This window comes from Dendrobates tinctorius, unplaced genomic scaffold, assembly GCF_039654945.1.
Source record: "Dendrobates tinctorius isolate UK_male_01 unplaced genomic scaffold, ASM3965494v1 ptg000017l, whole genome shotgun sequence".
Classification (NCBI taxonomy): Eukaryota; Metazoa; Chordata; class Amphibia; order Anura; family Dendrobatidae; genus Dendrobates; species Dendrobates tinctorius.
The window spans coordinates 13,975,310-13,991,575 of NW_027361685.1; the positions used below are offsets into that span (position 1 = coordinate 13,975,310).

The 16,266-nt window shown below is 44.9% G+C and overlaps 1 protein-coding gene and 1 pseudogene across 1 annotated transcript in view; one reads left to right on the forward strand and one right to left on the reverse strand.

Annotated features, from left to right (window-relative positions):
• Window positions 1–15,346, forward strand: part of LOC141082356 (uncharacterized) — a 99,181-nt pseudogene extending 83,835 nt beyond the window's left edge.
• Window positions 1–16,266, reverse strand: part of LOC141082449 (gastrula zinc finger protein XlCGF66.1-like) — a 533,652-nt gene that overhangs the window by 132,301 nt on the left and 385,085 nt on the right. The gene's annotated exons all lie outside the window — the stretch shown is intronic.

Below are 16,266 nucleotides of genomic sequence, written 5' to 3' on the forward strand. Positions count from 1 at the left end.
TCCACAGGCAGGGCTGTAGTCCCAGGGCAGTGTAGGTGAAGTGACACTTAGATGGTGTGGTGTCGGGCGCAGGGGATGTAGCAGTGCGGAGTGGGTTGGTGCAGGAATAAGTGGAGGACACCAGGGCATGTAGTTCCAAAGGTTTACTCATAGTCTGTTGTGGTACAGGTGCCCGCATCCGTACCGTGTCCTCCAGGTCAGGAGCTCAACCAACTTCCAGGCAAGATGAAGTACTCCTTTCCAACACTCCGCCAACATATGTGCCTTTTCTGAACGTCTCCTCTTATAGCGCCTTTGAGTGAAGTACTCCTAGTACTGAGTTACACTGAAGTTCCTCCTGTCAGATGTTCCTATGAACTCTACTTGTACGGCAGACAACTGTAGCCTGCTTCGGTGACTCCTTGCTACTGAGTCCCGGCTCACTAATATGTTGCTGTTGTGCCCCCAAGTCTTGAGTGGGAATAAAGTGGTCACTATTTCTATTCCTCCGGTGTCTGCTGCAGGACCATTAGTATCCGTACAACCTCGGGGACCGGACCCCGGCCTTGCGCTTAGAACTTGAAAAGGGTTCTCCTCTAACCCTGGTCCTTGTTCTCTTATTCTCCTCATGTTCCATGCTAATCCTTCTTCCCAATGGAGAATCAAGCTTCCTTTCTCTGTCTCTTTCCTGTGCCAGCAGACCCAGAGCACTGTGGCCTGCTGCAGCACTTCCTTCTTCCATCCCTCTCCTGGGGATCTTCTCTGTCTCACACTTTGTCCTACTACATCCTCACTCACTGACTGAATGAAAGACTGAACGACTGACTCAACTCTTCCCGCTCTTTTATGTGAACTAAACTCCACCCATCTCCCAGCACGTTTCGTGTTCCAAGCAGGGAGCCACCAAGGGGTGCTATGCTACACTCCAAGCAGGGAGCCGCCGAAGGTGCTTTGCTACACTACTTTGCGGTGTGGGGTGCAGGTGTTGGAGTGTGGTCAGGTGTCTCCACCTTAACTGGATAGTGGGGTACCACACCTCAGGAGGAGGTGCAGTACCTCTGTGGCGACTGAACCCTCAGGGGCGCCACATGTATCCATCCTGGCCCTCATGTATATCCATCCTGCCCCCCATGTGTGGCCATCCTGGCCCCCCATGTGTATCCATCCTGGCCCCCCATGTGTATCCATCCTGGCCCCCCATGTGTATCCATCTTGGCCCCCATGATTAACCATCCTGACCCCCCATGTGTCTCCATCCTGGCCCCCATATGTATCCAGCATGACCCCCATGTGTATCCATCCTGGCCCCTCCATATGTATTCATCCTGGCCCCCCATGTGTCTCCATCCTGGCCCCTCCATATGTATTCATCCTGGCCCCCCATGTGTATCCATCCTGGCCCCCCCATGTGTATCCATCCTGGCCCCCCCATGTGTATTCATCCTGGCCCCCCCATGTGTATCCATCCTGGCCCCCCATGTGTATCCATCCTGGCCCCCCCATGTGTATCCATCCTGGCCCCCCCATGTGTATCCATCCTGACCCCACCATGTGTATCCATCCTGGCCCCCCATGTGTATCCATCCTGGCCCCCCATGTGTATCCATCCTGGCCCCCCCATGTGTATCCATCCTGGCCCCCCCATGTGTATCCATCCTGGCCCCTCCATGTATATCCATCCTGGCCCCCATGTGTATCCATCCTGGCCCCCCATGTGTATCCATCCTGGCCCCCATGTGTATCCATCCTGGCCCCCCATGTGTATCCATCCTGGCCCCCCATGTGTATCCATCCTGGCCCCCCATGTGTATCCATCCTGGCCCCCCATGTATATCCATCCTGGCCCCTCCATGTGTAGCCATCCTGCCCCCCATGTGTCTCCATCCTGGCTTCATGTACAGAGAGAGGACAAAAAAGATCAGTTTTGAGCTCGTACCAGGTCAGGTTATAATTAACACATATTCTCAAGTCCACACATATCACCACTTTCATACTCTGGAAGGGATATACATCAGGGATTGTATCGCGAGATGAAGGAGACCATGGCATTAAGAGCCATGTGTGACAAGGGTGAGTTACACTACCTTTCCCAAATCCTATGGAACTTCTGGGGACATCCTCTGTGTCTATATAATATGTTATCATAAGGAATTATATCGTTTGCTAATTAGGAAAGCCTAAGACCAGAAATAAACCCCATAAATCATTGTACATGGAGACTTTGGGATCAGATAATTTCTGTCTGTGTTGATTGTGGAAACAAAAAATCTTTTCTAAAAGCCTCAAACTTCTGTGTGTGACTCAGAGCTGAGATCTAACGTGAGAGAAGATTCCAGTGCGGGGAAGACGGGAAACCTTCATATAGACGGCCGGTGGGATGGAGGCAGTGACCGACTCTGGCCAAATCTGTCTCTAGAGCCGCAGTAGAAGATGAAGATGTTGTCCTCATCATGAAGTAGTTATTTCTCATGTCACGTGTAATGAATATCTCCTGCAGTATTGCTAATGCCGATTCCAGTGTCGGTAAATGAGACGAGAATTAGCGTTATGGAAGATGAGTCTGAGAAACATGTTCAGCTGCCGACTCCGAGGAAGAAACTGCTTGTTGTCTGTGGCCTAAATATATAGGTCTTACAACCCGGGCTGCGCCGCCTCGACTTACCTTACTTCGGCATCCTGGCAGGTCTCTGGACGAGGGGCGTGCCACTGGGTGTCCTCGCTTCTGGTTTCACGGTCGCTCTCTGGATCCGGTGACTCATGTGCGCTCCGTCCTCTGCTTAGGCCGTGGCTGCGCATGTCTCTGGCCTCTTATTCTAAATGAATCTCTTGACCCGGAAGTCTTTCCTGACCTGCAGTAGCCACTAGTATATCAGGCTGCTTCCTGCTAGGGGAGGCGCCTGATTATCACTTTGCTTCCCTGCTAGGCCAGCTGGGTTCCTACATGGTCGCCCTTTGTACTCAGGTCCCTGCGTGTACCCGGCTTGCTTCCGAGTATGCGCTCTGCACTCTCTTATACCCTGCATGCTTCCGAGTATGCGCTCTGCACCCTCCTGTACCCAGCGTGCCCCTGTATTCACCCTGCTAGACATGGTCTCTCGTGCCTTCTTTGAGCTGGCCACCTGGTACCAGCAGTCGTGGTACTTCATCCCCCTGGGTCTACCCCTGACGCTCCCTGTATACGGGGTGGTACTCACTAGGTCATCTCACCCAGGGTGGGTTGATATCACGGCCCAGAGAGTCCACTCCAGGAGTTGTTACAATAGGTTTTATTAGTAGATATCAGGAAAGAAAACTAAACCCTGTAGAATAATAAATCTCCTCATATGTTTCGCTTATTATCTCCAGTAATTGTATTATTACACAGGATTCTTATGATGTTACATCGGATCATCTTCTTCTCATTCAGGTCTCTACAATATCGGATCCTCTCAGTGAAGATCTTCTACAAAAGAGAATTTTCCTCATTTACCCATCAGGGATGGATATTGACAGACACAAGATGGCGGAGAGGATATTACACCTCACCCTAGAGATCCTCTTCCGTCTCACTGGAGAGGTGAGAGACTCTGATGACGTCACATTACATCATTCTTATCTATGGGAATAACAGATGGACAGAACTGGAGAGGTGAGGACTCTGGAAATGTCTGGAGTGAGATTTATTAATGTGTCTCTCCATAACCAGGATTACACAGTGGTGAAGAAGACCTCTAGTGATCGCTGTCAGGACCCTGTGTCTGAGGGATGGGGAAGACCCCTGAGCCCAATCACGGGGCCTCCACCTCACCCCCTGATCCATGAGGACATCAATGACCAGAAGATCCTAGAACTCATCTACAAGATGATGGAGCTGCTGACTGGAGAGGTGACACTGCTGGGAATGCTGGGACATTATACAGTAACATTATGAAGGGATTGGGGGGATGACGGTATCATTGTATGTGTCAGGTTCCTATAAGGTGTCAGGATGTCGCTGTCTATTTCTCCATGGAGGAGTGGGAGTATTTAGAAGGACACAAAGATCTGTACAAGAACTTCATAATGGAGGTTCCCCAGCCCCTCACATCACCAGGTAATAGACAGGACTAAATACACACGGCCTGTAATTATCTGTATGTAGAGAATGAATTCAGTCCCTGTGTGTGTTTCCTCCAGATCTATCCAGTAAGAGGACAACACCAGAGAGATGTCCCCGTCCTCTTCTTCCACAGGACTGTAAACAAGAAGATCCCAGTGCTCCTCAGGATCATCAGGTAGATGGAGAGAAGGTGTCAGGAGATCTCCCCTATGATGTGTAGACGGCTGTGAAGGTCTTGTGCTCAGTCTTGTTTTATCCACCAGTATTATATGTTTTATACTTGTGTAATGAGAGCGGTGGAGATGGCAGGATTAGAGCTGATCATAGATGGGACTTCTCCATCTGTCGGTGACTTTTACAATATTTGTTTCAGGGTGAAGATCTGACCCATATTAATACTACAGAGACATATGTGAGGGGTGATGAGTGGTGTAAAGAGGAGATTCCCACATATGACTACCCAGGTGAGTAGTAACCACTGAATGCAGAGAAGTCACAGATTCCTCTCAGTCACCGGCTGTGGCTGCTTTATCGGTGGTGTAGTCCGGCCGTATTACCATGATCACCATTTTGCCTCTAGACCACAACATTCTCCTCCACCCAAAACTGTTCAAATGACTTTGGGCATTGAAAGCCCTTTTCTATAGACCATACGACTTGGAGGATCCACCTACCCCCTGGGATTAGGAGACACTGACCTTTACCTGCCCAGTTCTGTAAACTACAGTCAAATGACAGCGTACGTAGAATGTGCTGACAGGTTAGAAACTCACTTGAAGAAAAATATTATGCTGAGCCTGTAAGAAAGCGGAGGGTAATGATGATGTTGGCTTCCTAGATCCCTGAAATCTTATCGGATGAATCTTCTCTCCCTTCTGTGCTGCTGAATGTCTCATGGTCCCTACAAGACCAGGTCCAGTCTTTCTGGCTAAACTTCCCTTTTATGATCGACAGCAGTAAATGTGCAGTGAGGCCAAGTGTGAATTTCTGTCCAATAACAGCAGAGTTTCCCTTTATCCTGACTTTTCAATTTGTGTTAAAACTACCATATTTTTCGGACTATAAGACACACTTTTTTCCTTCCAAAATATGGAGGAAAATGGGGGGTGCGTCTTATAGTCCGGATGTACCGGCTCTGGCTGTGGTGGGGAGGTGGGGGAATGGCATCGGCGGAGCAGCGGGTCACACGAGGCTGGAGCCGATGGCTGCGGCTAACTCCTGTTCTTGCTGCTAAAGAGAAATGAATATTCACTGCATTCCACTCCCATGGGCTTGGAGGGCAATGAATATTCATTTCTCTTTAATAATAGTATCTTGATATGATTAGCCTCCAACCCCGGTCCTGGTATGCATGGCCCCATCCTTATAATTGGCCCACACTCCCATCCCCATTCCTATCCTGGTATGCATGGCCCCTTCAGAAAACATTAAAAAACAAACCATTGAACTTACCTACCCCGCGCTCCCTTGCAGTGTCCTGCTCCAGTGCCAGCAACTGCTATATGCTTGTAAGCAGCGCATGGCAGGGATGTCATGTGCTGCTCACAAGCAGAGCACAGCTGCCAGGACTATGTACGCAAAGGGCATTGAGTATTCATTGCTCTTCAGTAGCGCGCAGTGTCAGCCACCGGCTTCCTGCTGCTACCGGCGGTCACGTGTGCCGCTACTTAAGAGAAATGAATATTTGTGAATACTCACTGTTCTCAGCGCTGCTTACAAGCATAAAGCAGTTGCTGGCACCGGAGCAGGACGCTGCAAGGGAGCGCCGGGTAGGTAAGTGTAATGGTTTGGTTTTTTTTCTGTTTTCTGTTGGGGCTATGCATACCAGGATAGGAATGTGGGTGGGGGCCACTTATAAGGATGGGCCCCTGCATACCAGGATGAAATGGGGCCCTGCATACCAGGACGAGATGGGGCCCTGCATACCAGGACGAGATGGGGCCCTGCATACCAGGACGAGATGGGGCCCTGCATACCAGGACGAGATGGGGGCCCTGAATACCAGGACGAGATGGGGTCCCTGAATACCAGGATAGGGATGGGACCATGCATACCAGGATAGGGATGGGACCATCCATACTAGGATGAGATGGGGACCCTGCATACAAGGGTATGGATGGGGCCATGCATACCAGGATAAGGATGATGTGGCCATGCATACCAAGATAGGGATGAGGGGACCATGCATTCAATTGAGCCACTCCGCCCCGCCAAGGCAATCTCATGTGGGGGGTCCTACTCTACGTTTTTAATAAACACTGTGCCATTACAGCCTCCTAGATACATTAAAAGCAAGACCACTTTAAGTGCAATCCGTACCTGAGCATTTCTGGATCGCTCCCATGAAGCCAGAAAAAGCAAGTGCAGATGAAGGCCAATCAGGTCTGAATGCAGACATATCAGGTTTAGCCTCCACACATTGCCCGACCAGCAAACATAGATGAAGGGCAATGCAGGTTCAGACACAGGTGCACAATTAAATAAAACTTGGGGCAGGGCGGGGCTGCTGTGTGTGTGCACAGCAGCCTAGATCCATCACAGTGAACACAGAAAAAATGGCGAACATAACCCAGCGCGCACGGCAAAAGTGGTGGTCAGCCACATACCAACATATAAAAAAAGAAAAGAAGCCAGCGCTGCTTAAGGTTAGAACGCATAACATAAAGTGCATATGCACATAATATCTAACTGTATTCAAAATGAGATATTTGGCAAAAAAATTGATCAATTCAATTGAGCCACCCCGCCACGCCAAGGCAATCTCATGTGGGGGGTCCTACTCTACGTTTTTAATAAACACTGTGCCATTACGGCCTCCTAGATACATTAAAAGCAAGACCACTTTAAGTGCAATCCGTACCTGAGCATTTCTGGATCGCTCCCATGAAGCCAGAAAAAGCAAGTGCAGATGAAGGCCAACCAGGTCTGAATGCAGACATATCAGGTTTACCCTCCACACATTGCCCGACCAGCAAACATAGATGAAGGGCAATGCAGGTTCAGACACAGGTGCACAATTAAATAAAGCTTGGGGCAGGGCGGGGCTGCTGTGTGTGTGCACAGCAGCCTAGATCCATCACAGTGAACACAGAAAAAATGGCGAACATACCCCAGCGCGCACGGCAAAAGTGGTGGTCAGCCACATACCAACATATAAAAAAAGAAAAGAAGCCAGCGCTGCTTAAGGTTAGAACGCATAACATAAAGTGCATATGCACATAATATCTAACTGTATTCAAAATGAGATATTTGGCAAAAAAATTGATCAATTCAATTGAGCCACCCCGCCACGCCAAGGCAATCTCATGTGGGGGGTCCTACTCTACGTTTTTAATAAACACTGTGCCATTACGGCCTCCTAGATACATTAAAAGCAAGACCACTTTAAGTGCAATCCGTACCTGAGCATTTCTGGATCGCTCCCATGAAGCCAGAAAAAGCAAGTGCAGATGAAGGCCAACCAGGTCTGAATGCAGACATATCAGGTTTAGCCTCCACACATTGCCCGACCAGCAAACATAGATGAAGGGCAATGCAGGTTCAGACACAGGTGCACAATTAAATAAAGCTTGGGGCAGGGCGGGGCTGCTGTGTGTGTGCACAGCAGCCTAGATCCATCACAGTGAACACAGAAAAAATGGCGAACATAACCCAGCGCGCACGGCAAAAGTGGTGGTCAGCCACATACCAACATATAAAAAAAGAAAAGAAGCCAGCGCTGCTTAAGGTTAGAACGCATAACATAAAGTGCATATGCACATAATATCTAACTGTATTCAAAATGAGATATTTGGCAAAAAAATTGATCAATTCAATTGAGCCACCCCGCCATGCCAAGGCAATCTCATGTGGGGGGTCCTACTCTACATTTTTAATAAACACTGTGCCATTACGGCCTCCTAGATACATTAAAAGCAAGACCACTTTAAGTGCAATCCGTACCTGAGCATTTCTGGATCGCTCCCATGAAGCCAGAAAAAGCAAGTGCAGATGAAGGCCAACCAGGTCTGAATGCAGACATATCAGGTTTACCCTCCACACATTGCCCGACCAGCAAACATAGATGAAGGGCAATGCAGGTTCAGACACAGGTGCACAATTAAATAAAGCTTGGGGCAGGGCGGGGCTGCTGTGTGTGTGCACAGCAGCCTAGATCCATCACAGTGAACACAGAAAAAATGGCGAACATAACCCAGCGCGCACGGCAAAAGTGGTGGTCAGCCATATACCAACATATAAAAAAAGAAAAGAAGCCAGCGCTGCTTAAGGTTAGAACGCATAACATAAAGTGCATATGCACATAATATCTAACTGTATTCAAAATGAGATATTTGGCAAAAAAATTGATCAATTCAATTGAGCCACCCCGCCACGCCAAGGCAATCTCATGTGGGGGGTCCTACTCTACATTTTTAATAAACACTGTGCCATTACGGCCTCCTAGATACATTAAAAGCAAGACCACTTTAAGTGCAATCCGTACCTGAGCATTTCTGTATTCAAATATCTCATTTTGAATACAGTTAGATATTATGTGCATATGCACTTTATGCTATGCGTTCTAACCTTAAGCAGCGCTGGCTTCTTTTCTTTTTTTATAAATGAGGGCAGCTCCAGTTTAGTGTTCTCCCCTCGTACATAGGTTGTTGTTGGGGATGTAACATATTTTTTTATTCTGTCTTTTTTTTTTAACCTGTTCATTCTGTATGATAGTTTGATTGTGGTGGGATCGGCCTTCCTGCCTAATGTGAGTCTGTAACTCCCTGATAGTCTTCAAAAAATCTCTCCATTGCCTCTTCCAAATGCATAAGATCTAAATTTAAAGTGCCCCTGTCAGCAGGATTGTGCTCAGTAACCTAAAGACACAGGTCAGCGCCGTTATACTGATTACATTGATACCTGGTGATGAAATCCGTCTTGTGGTTGTTGTTTAATCTTTATTTGTAGTTTTCAGTTAATGAGATTCTCGTGCTCTGGGGCAGGGCTGTGGGCGGGGCTTTATGTGGTCTGATTACATATTCATCTGTATTGGCTTATGACAGGTCGCTGATCCCTCACTGACCTGCCCCCATTATTACATAATGCATATAATAGCATTGATATTATTGTTGATACTGCCTATAATATTGTGGCTGTTGTGAGGCTTAGAAAAAAAATTACATCCAGCAAAATGTCACCGGCGATGGCGGCGCCTGCACAGTAGCATCTATAAGTAAGAGACAGAGGCTACTGGACAGGGGCCACTGGTGACATTTTACTGGATGTAATTTTTTTTCTAAGCCTCACAACAGCCACAATATTATAGGCAGTATCACCAATAATATCCACACTATTAAATGTATTATGTAATAATGGGGGGCAGGTCAGTGAGGGATCAGCGACCTGTCATAAGCCAATACAGATGAATATGTAATCAGCACACCTCATAAAGCCCCGCCCACAGCCCCACCCACAGCCCCACCCCAGAGCACGAGAATCTCATTAACGGAAAGCTACAAATAAAGATTTCATCACCAGGTATCAAAGTAAGACACCTATCCATAACTAATCCTATAGTTATATGATAAATAAAGATGCAGCCAGAATAAAGTCTTTTATTAGAAATAAAACAAAACACAGGGCAAGTGGGAAGAGGGGGGCAAAGCACCAGAATTGGCGCATCTAATAGATGTGCCTTTTCTAGGCAGCTGTGGGCTGCTATTTTTAGGCTGGGGGGTCAATATCCATGGCCCTTTACAAGCCTGAGAATACCAGCCCCCAACTGTCAGCTTTAGCAAGGCTGGTTGTCAGAAATGGGGGGGACTCCATGCCATGTTTTTAAATTATTTCTTTATATAATTAAAAAAACAGTGTAAGGACCCCTCTATTCTTGATAACCAGCCTTGCTGAAGCTGACAGATGAGGGTTGCAGCCCTCACTTGTGAGTTTTGCCAGACTGGTTATAGAAAATACAGGGGAACCCACACCGTTTTTTTCATTCATTTTTTTAGTTATAACGCAGGCAGTGGGTGAGGAATACTCCAATCATCCGCTCCTGCTGTCACTGTTCTTGGCAGCAGCAGGTGTAGGCTGATGGGAGTAATAGTCCCAAACGCCCGCACCTACTATCATCATTCTCACGTTAATATAACTCTCATCATTCTCTCTGCCGGCAGAGCAGGGGAGAATGATGCTGACATAGTTGTCACGCGTGTGCCACGAGTATTACACACATGGACATCTCCGGTACCGGAAATATCAGGACGTGTGAAACCGGCCTTATACACAGTTCTCTTTTAATGACCAATATTTCTTTTTGAAACTCATCTGACAGAAAATATTGGAGCTTACGATAGTATAGATTGTGAAGTCTCCGAGACCCATACTCTAATTACCCCAGAGAGGTTTCACCACTAGCTGCTCATTTATTACTGATGGAGACTGTGGAGTTTGATCATTTCAGTAGTTCCTAATCAGGCCCCATTATTAATATCTGACGTGTGTCACTTTATGTGGTGGTAAGTTTGGAATTCTTCACAAAGGATAATAGAAAATAAATGGATCTTACAAATTATTTTCCAGCTTCGCACTATACCCTACATACGGTTGTACACTACTGTCTGGGCACATGGCAGTGTTCAGAAGGGAAGGAGCGCCATTTAGCTATTTGAATGCAGATCTAGCTGGAATAGTTTGCAGACACAATGTATTGGGAGCACTGTTCGTGGTCAACTGGCAGCTCAAAAGATGTCCACCGAGAGCATGCTTGGCTCTATCTTCTCTGCTCTCCATATCCCAAGGATTGCCTTGCTCATCACCCTTTAACAACCTCACATGGAATCTGGACTTACACAGGGACCCCTAGGCTTGGCCCATGGTGTTACCTGCTATTCTGTGGTGTTAGATGGCGAGAAGCATAGTCAGGTAGCTGGGTCAGAACCAGAAGGACACAATACAGAATCAGAAGACACAAGAGTAGTCAGTAAAGGGGCCACGGTCACAGCAGGAAACAAATACACAAGCCACAAGCTGAGCACAGAGGACTGAACCAGAGGAGAACAGCGCTGTATCTGGCAGATTCCGGCCATGTGCTTTGCGATTTAGTAGGGTGTGGTACTTTCCAATTGGCTGAAGTAGGGAGCAGATTACTCCAGCTGGACAGCAGGAACAGATCCCAGATGAGATTGGACACACCATATGCAGAAGCCCAAATATAACTAAATGCCAGAAAACCAGAATAGTCGAAATCCCCATAAAGTGATTCCATTTTATAAATTAATTCACTGAGGGTTATAATCCTTAGGAGGAGTGAATATTTTGACTCCACAGCCACTTTCTGGAAATTAACACGCAGTGGATGTTGGAGAGTGAAAATTACACATTTGCCATTTTATTACCCAGCACATAGTGCCCAGATTGTGCTCCAGGAGACACACACCAAAAATTAAGTGGGTTCTTCTCACTATAATATTGCTAAATACAGGGATCCTAAATGTTGTTTGCGCACACTGCAAGACTCCGAAGTGAGAGCGGATTTTGCTTTATTGGTTTATGGAAACCTTGTTGCTTTTCAGCAGCCTTTGAGCCACTAATAGTGTGGGAACCTCTGTTCTTCCATTGACAGATGATGGACCTGAGTGAGGACTTGTTTTTGTGAGATGAGAATTGGTATTATTTTCGCCTACATAACATTGATTGGTTTCTTTATATTTGATATTTGGGAGGCAGAATGAACAAACAGTTGAACACCGCACACTACTGGTTCATCCAACAAGGTTTTCTATTAGACTGTGAACTGTCATTGACTTGGTAAATAATTAAAGCCTTTACATAGCTTGCCATTTTTATGGACAGTTTAAGTAGAAGTGTTCAAAAATATAAAACTCAAGGATATTTTATTAAAAAATAATTGTTTTATCTTAGCAGATGACTGTACCAGGAGATCAGAGGGACAGCTGACATCTTCAATTTTTAAATCTGATGATCTTGAGATCCTACATGATACAACTAAAGTGAATGCTATTACTCCAGATATACCATCATCCATTCAAAGCAAAGATCTGTCATCTGATCCTATGAAACACGTCCCATCTTCTGATTCATTACCGATTACTAAGGAAAATCAAAGTCACAAAAGAGGCATTAAAAAACAAACTGCTCCTAAAGCAAAGAAGTCATTTTCATGTTCAGAATGTGGGAAATGTTTTACATGGAAATCACATTTTATTACTCACCAGAGAACTCACACAGGGGAGAAGCCTTTTTCCTGTTCAGAATGTGGGAAATGTTTTAATCAGAAATCGGTTCTTGATAGACACCAGAGAACTCACACAGGGGAGATGCCCTTTTCCTTTTCCTGTTCAGAATGTGGGAAATGTTTTGAACACAAATCAAATTTTGTTATCCACCAGAGAACTCACACAGGGGAGAAGCCTTTTTCCTGTTCAGAATGTGGGAAATGTTTTAACAATAAATCCGATTGTGTTAATCACCAGAGAATCCACACAGGGGAGAAGCCTTTTTCATGTTCAGAATGTGGGAAATGTTTTGCACGTAAATCACAATTTGTTACACACCAGAGAACTCACACAGGGGAGAAGCCTTTTTCATGTTTAGAATGTGGGAAATGTTTTGCACGTAAATCACAATTTGTTACACACCAGAGAACTCACACAGGGGAGAAGCCTTTTTCATGTTCAGAATGTGGGAAATGTTTTAGGAATAAATCAGATTGTGCTATGCACCAGAGAGCTCACACAGGGGAGAAGCCTTTTTCATGTTCAGAATGTGGGAAATGTTTTGCACATAAATCACATTTTGTTACCCATCAAAGAATTCACACAGGGGAGAAACCCTTTTCTTGTTCAGAATGTGGGAAATATTTTGCACAGAAAGCACATTTTTTTGCCCACCAGAGAATTCACACAGGAGACAAGCCTTTTTCCTGTCCAGAATGTGGGAAATGTTTTAACAGTAAATCAGATTGTGTTAAGCACCAGAGAATCCACACAGGGGAGAAGCCTTTTTCCTGTTCAGAATGTGGGAAATGTTTTAACAATAAATCAAGTTGTGTTAGGCACCAGAGAATCCACACAGCAGAAAAGCCATATTCATGTTCAGAATGTGGGAAATGTTTTAAATGGAAAATAAGTCTTGATAGCCATCAAAGAACCCACACAGGAGAGAAGCCTTTTTCCTGTTAATGTGGGAAATGTTTTAACCAGAAAGCGCTTCTTGTTAGACATCAGAGCAGTCACACAGAGGAGAAGCCAGTTTCATTTTCTTAATGTGGGAAATATTTTACCTGGAAATCAACTGTTAATAAACATCAGAGATGTCACATAGGGGAGAAGCCTTTTTTATGTTCATAATGTTGGAATAGTTTTAACCAAAATTGCACCTCCTCAAATGGGTTGTCTCTTGTCATTCCTCATGTTTGCTTACAAAATAATAAAAAGTAAACTTTATTAATTCCAAATGTAAAACTATACCCATAATTCGCCCCCTGAAGGTTAGTTGGAAAGTGACTAATAGAAAAAACATGTACCCCACATCTCAGTATATAGGGTGATGTGACGTATACACACTCACTCTCCAAGCCTCTCATTTCTACAGGTTTCATCGTCCTCACCAAAGACGACTCATCAAGAGACTATTTAATATTGACCTATATTCAAACGTGACTAAACAAAAAAAAAAAACTAAAATCATGTATCATGTTATCCGAAACAGAAAACTAGCCACATATTGGCAGATTCCAAACTTCAAACTATATACTTCGGAAGTTTATAAGCCACTCCAGTGTCAGGAATAGATAGTATGAATTTGAATTTACCAAATGGCTGCAATGAAACAAAGAGTGAAAAATTTAAAGGGGTCTGAATACTTTCCATAGCCACTGTATCAGTAAAAATAACTCCTCTTTATTAGGTTAAGTATAAAAGAATTGCACCATTTTCCGATACCCGTCGCGTCTCCATTTTTCATGATCTCGGGTTGGGTGAAAGTCTATTTTTTGTGTGCCGAGCTGACGATTTTAATGGAGACCATTTTGGTGCAGATACGATCTTTGGGTCATCCTTTATTGCATTTTAATGCAATGTTGAGGCGACCAAGAAAAGTGATTCTGGTGTTTTGACCTTTTTTCTCGTTACGCCATTTGGCGATCGGGTTAATTCTTTTTTATACTGATAGATCGGGCGATTCTGAACGCGGCTATAACAAATATGTGTATGTTTGATTTTTTTATTGTTTTATTTTGAAAAGGGGGTGATTTGAAATTTTATATTGTTTTTTATATTTTTTAAACATTTTATTTTTACTTTTGGCATTATGAAGACATACAGCATTGTATCTTAAATAACCAGACAACTATTTTTTAGCAAATGAAGAATAATGGAATGTTACTTGTATTGTGGCTTTAAATTTATGTTTTGATTTCTAGTTGGTCAAGAAAACAGACTTTTGTTTGTGTAAGCCGGTAATATTGACTTTTATTGTGCGCTTATCCTTTATCACTAGTGATGTTTGCTGATATGCTAATTATACATTGTGTTATGGTGCCAGTTTGTTGACTTCTAAAACAGAGTGGGAAAAGCTATGCAAATAGTTTAAATAATTTAATCAAGTAATGCTATAATAATCTCATCTCCATTCTTACCCTTTGTGTAAATACTGAATGAGGGACACTTGTTAAGTCTAAAAATGGGTTACATGCCTCTGTATAAAGAGACTGAGAGAGAAACAGCCAGAGAGATTCTGCCAAGACATCTATACATCCAAAGGACAAGAGACAGGACAGCAGCCACAACATCATCACAAGGGACACGGATCTATCATTCTACAGGAAACAACCTAGGGGTTTTCAGCCTCGGTTGGAAGAATACAGATCTGCTCCATTGACCATCACTGAACCATGGATACGTTTGCAGAAGCCAAATTGTGATCTTTGGATCAACTGGCCTTGTACCTTGTATGGACTCAATGGACTGTCATCTTCCTATGCTTGTCATACCTCCTCTATGTGTGCGGTGGAGTATTCGACCCTGGAAGATGAAGCCAGGTTGTGATCCTCGGATCAACTGGTCTTGTATGGACTGTCATCTTCCTACACTTGTCGTTACCTCCTCTCTGTGTGTGTGCCACAGCTGGGTAGCGACCCTGGAAGATCTGAAGTCACAGAAGCTATTATCCCAGCAGGTCAGCGGAAGGCTGAGACTCTGTAATGTGCCCCATCTTGTGTACTGTGCTGGGACTGTTCTATGTGTTATCTGCCTGTTCTGTAGTACAATAAAGCATTGCCACACTGTTTTACCGTCACCCTGTGTTGTCTGAGTAGCGTTTTGCCCATGTTAAAAGGAGAGGTGGAGTTCGGCAGGATGATCCTTGGTTTGTGGTTTTGGCTAGTGGGCGGCGCTCATAGCAATCCGGCAGTGAGAAGCATAGAGGTCTGCTGGAGATCACTGGTTATCATGCCAACCCATAGGTGACCTATGATCATGTGATGGGGTCACCGATGGGCAGGATTTCCGGTGCTTGCTGGAAGTGCACATTAAATGCCGCTGTCAGAGGCTGTTAGGGGCAAATGGCAGCTGTTCAAAACAGCTGACATGTGCCGGAAAAGATGTGATCTCACCACCGGAGCCCAGATCAAAGGGAGGAAGTACATTTACACCCGATGTCAGAAAGGGGTTAAAGGGGATTGTTTTTACAGAGCCAGAAGTGGTAATCAATCATGTATACATACAAATAATTACAGAAATACACAGCTTCTAATGGTAAATAGTATAGAGTTACCACAAGAAAATATAATTTGTGTAAACCATGTGTAGATATAAAAATTCAGGCAAATGTCAAATGTAGCTCCATCTAGTGGCCATGTGCAAAAGTGCCATCATAGAGTAACGTATCCTAAGAGAGCGTCACTATCAAGGTGGGGATGAGATAAGTGCACCGTATTTACTGAGTGTAAGATAAATCCATACATAGATATCTGTAACCGGATTGTAGATCTATCACTGGATATCAGTGTATAAGGGGAATAGATCCTGTGCACTTATAGATGAATAGCTTATATAATGAGAGGACACAGAGCAAAGGGTATAAATAGTGAGAGAATACAGAGCTGACAGCGCATTACATCCCTGGAGTACAGAGAGGAGATATAAAGTGCAGCCAGTGCTATATGGGATATCCCAGGAATACAGCACAGCCCATATAGTGTAAAGGAG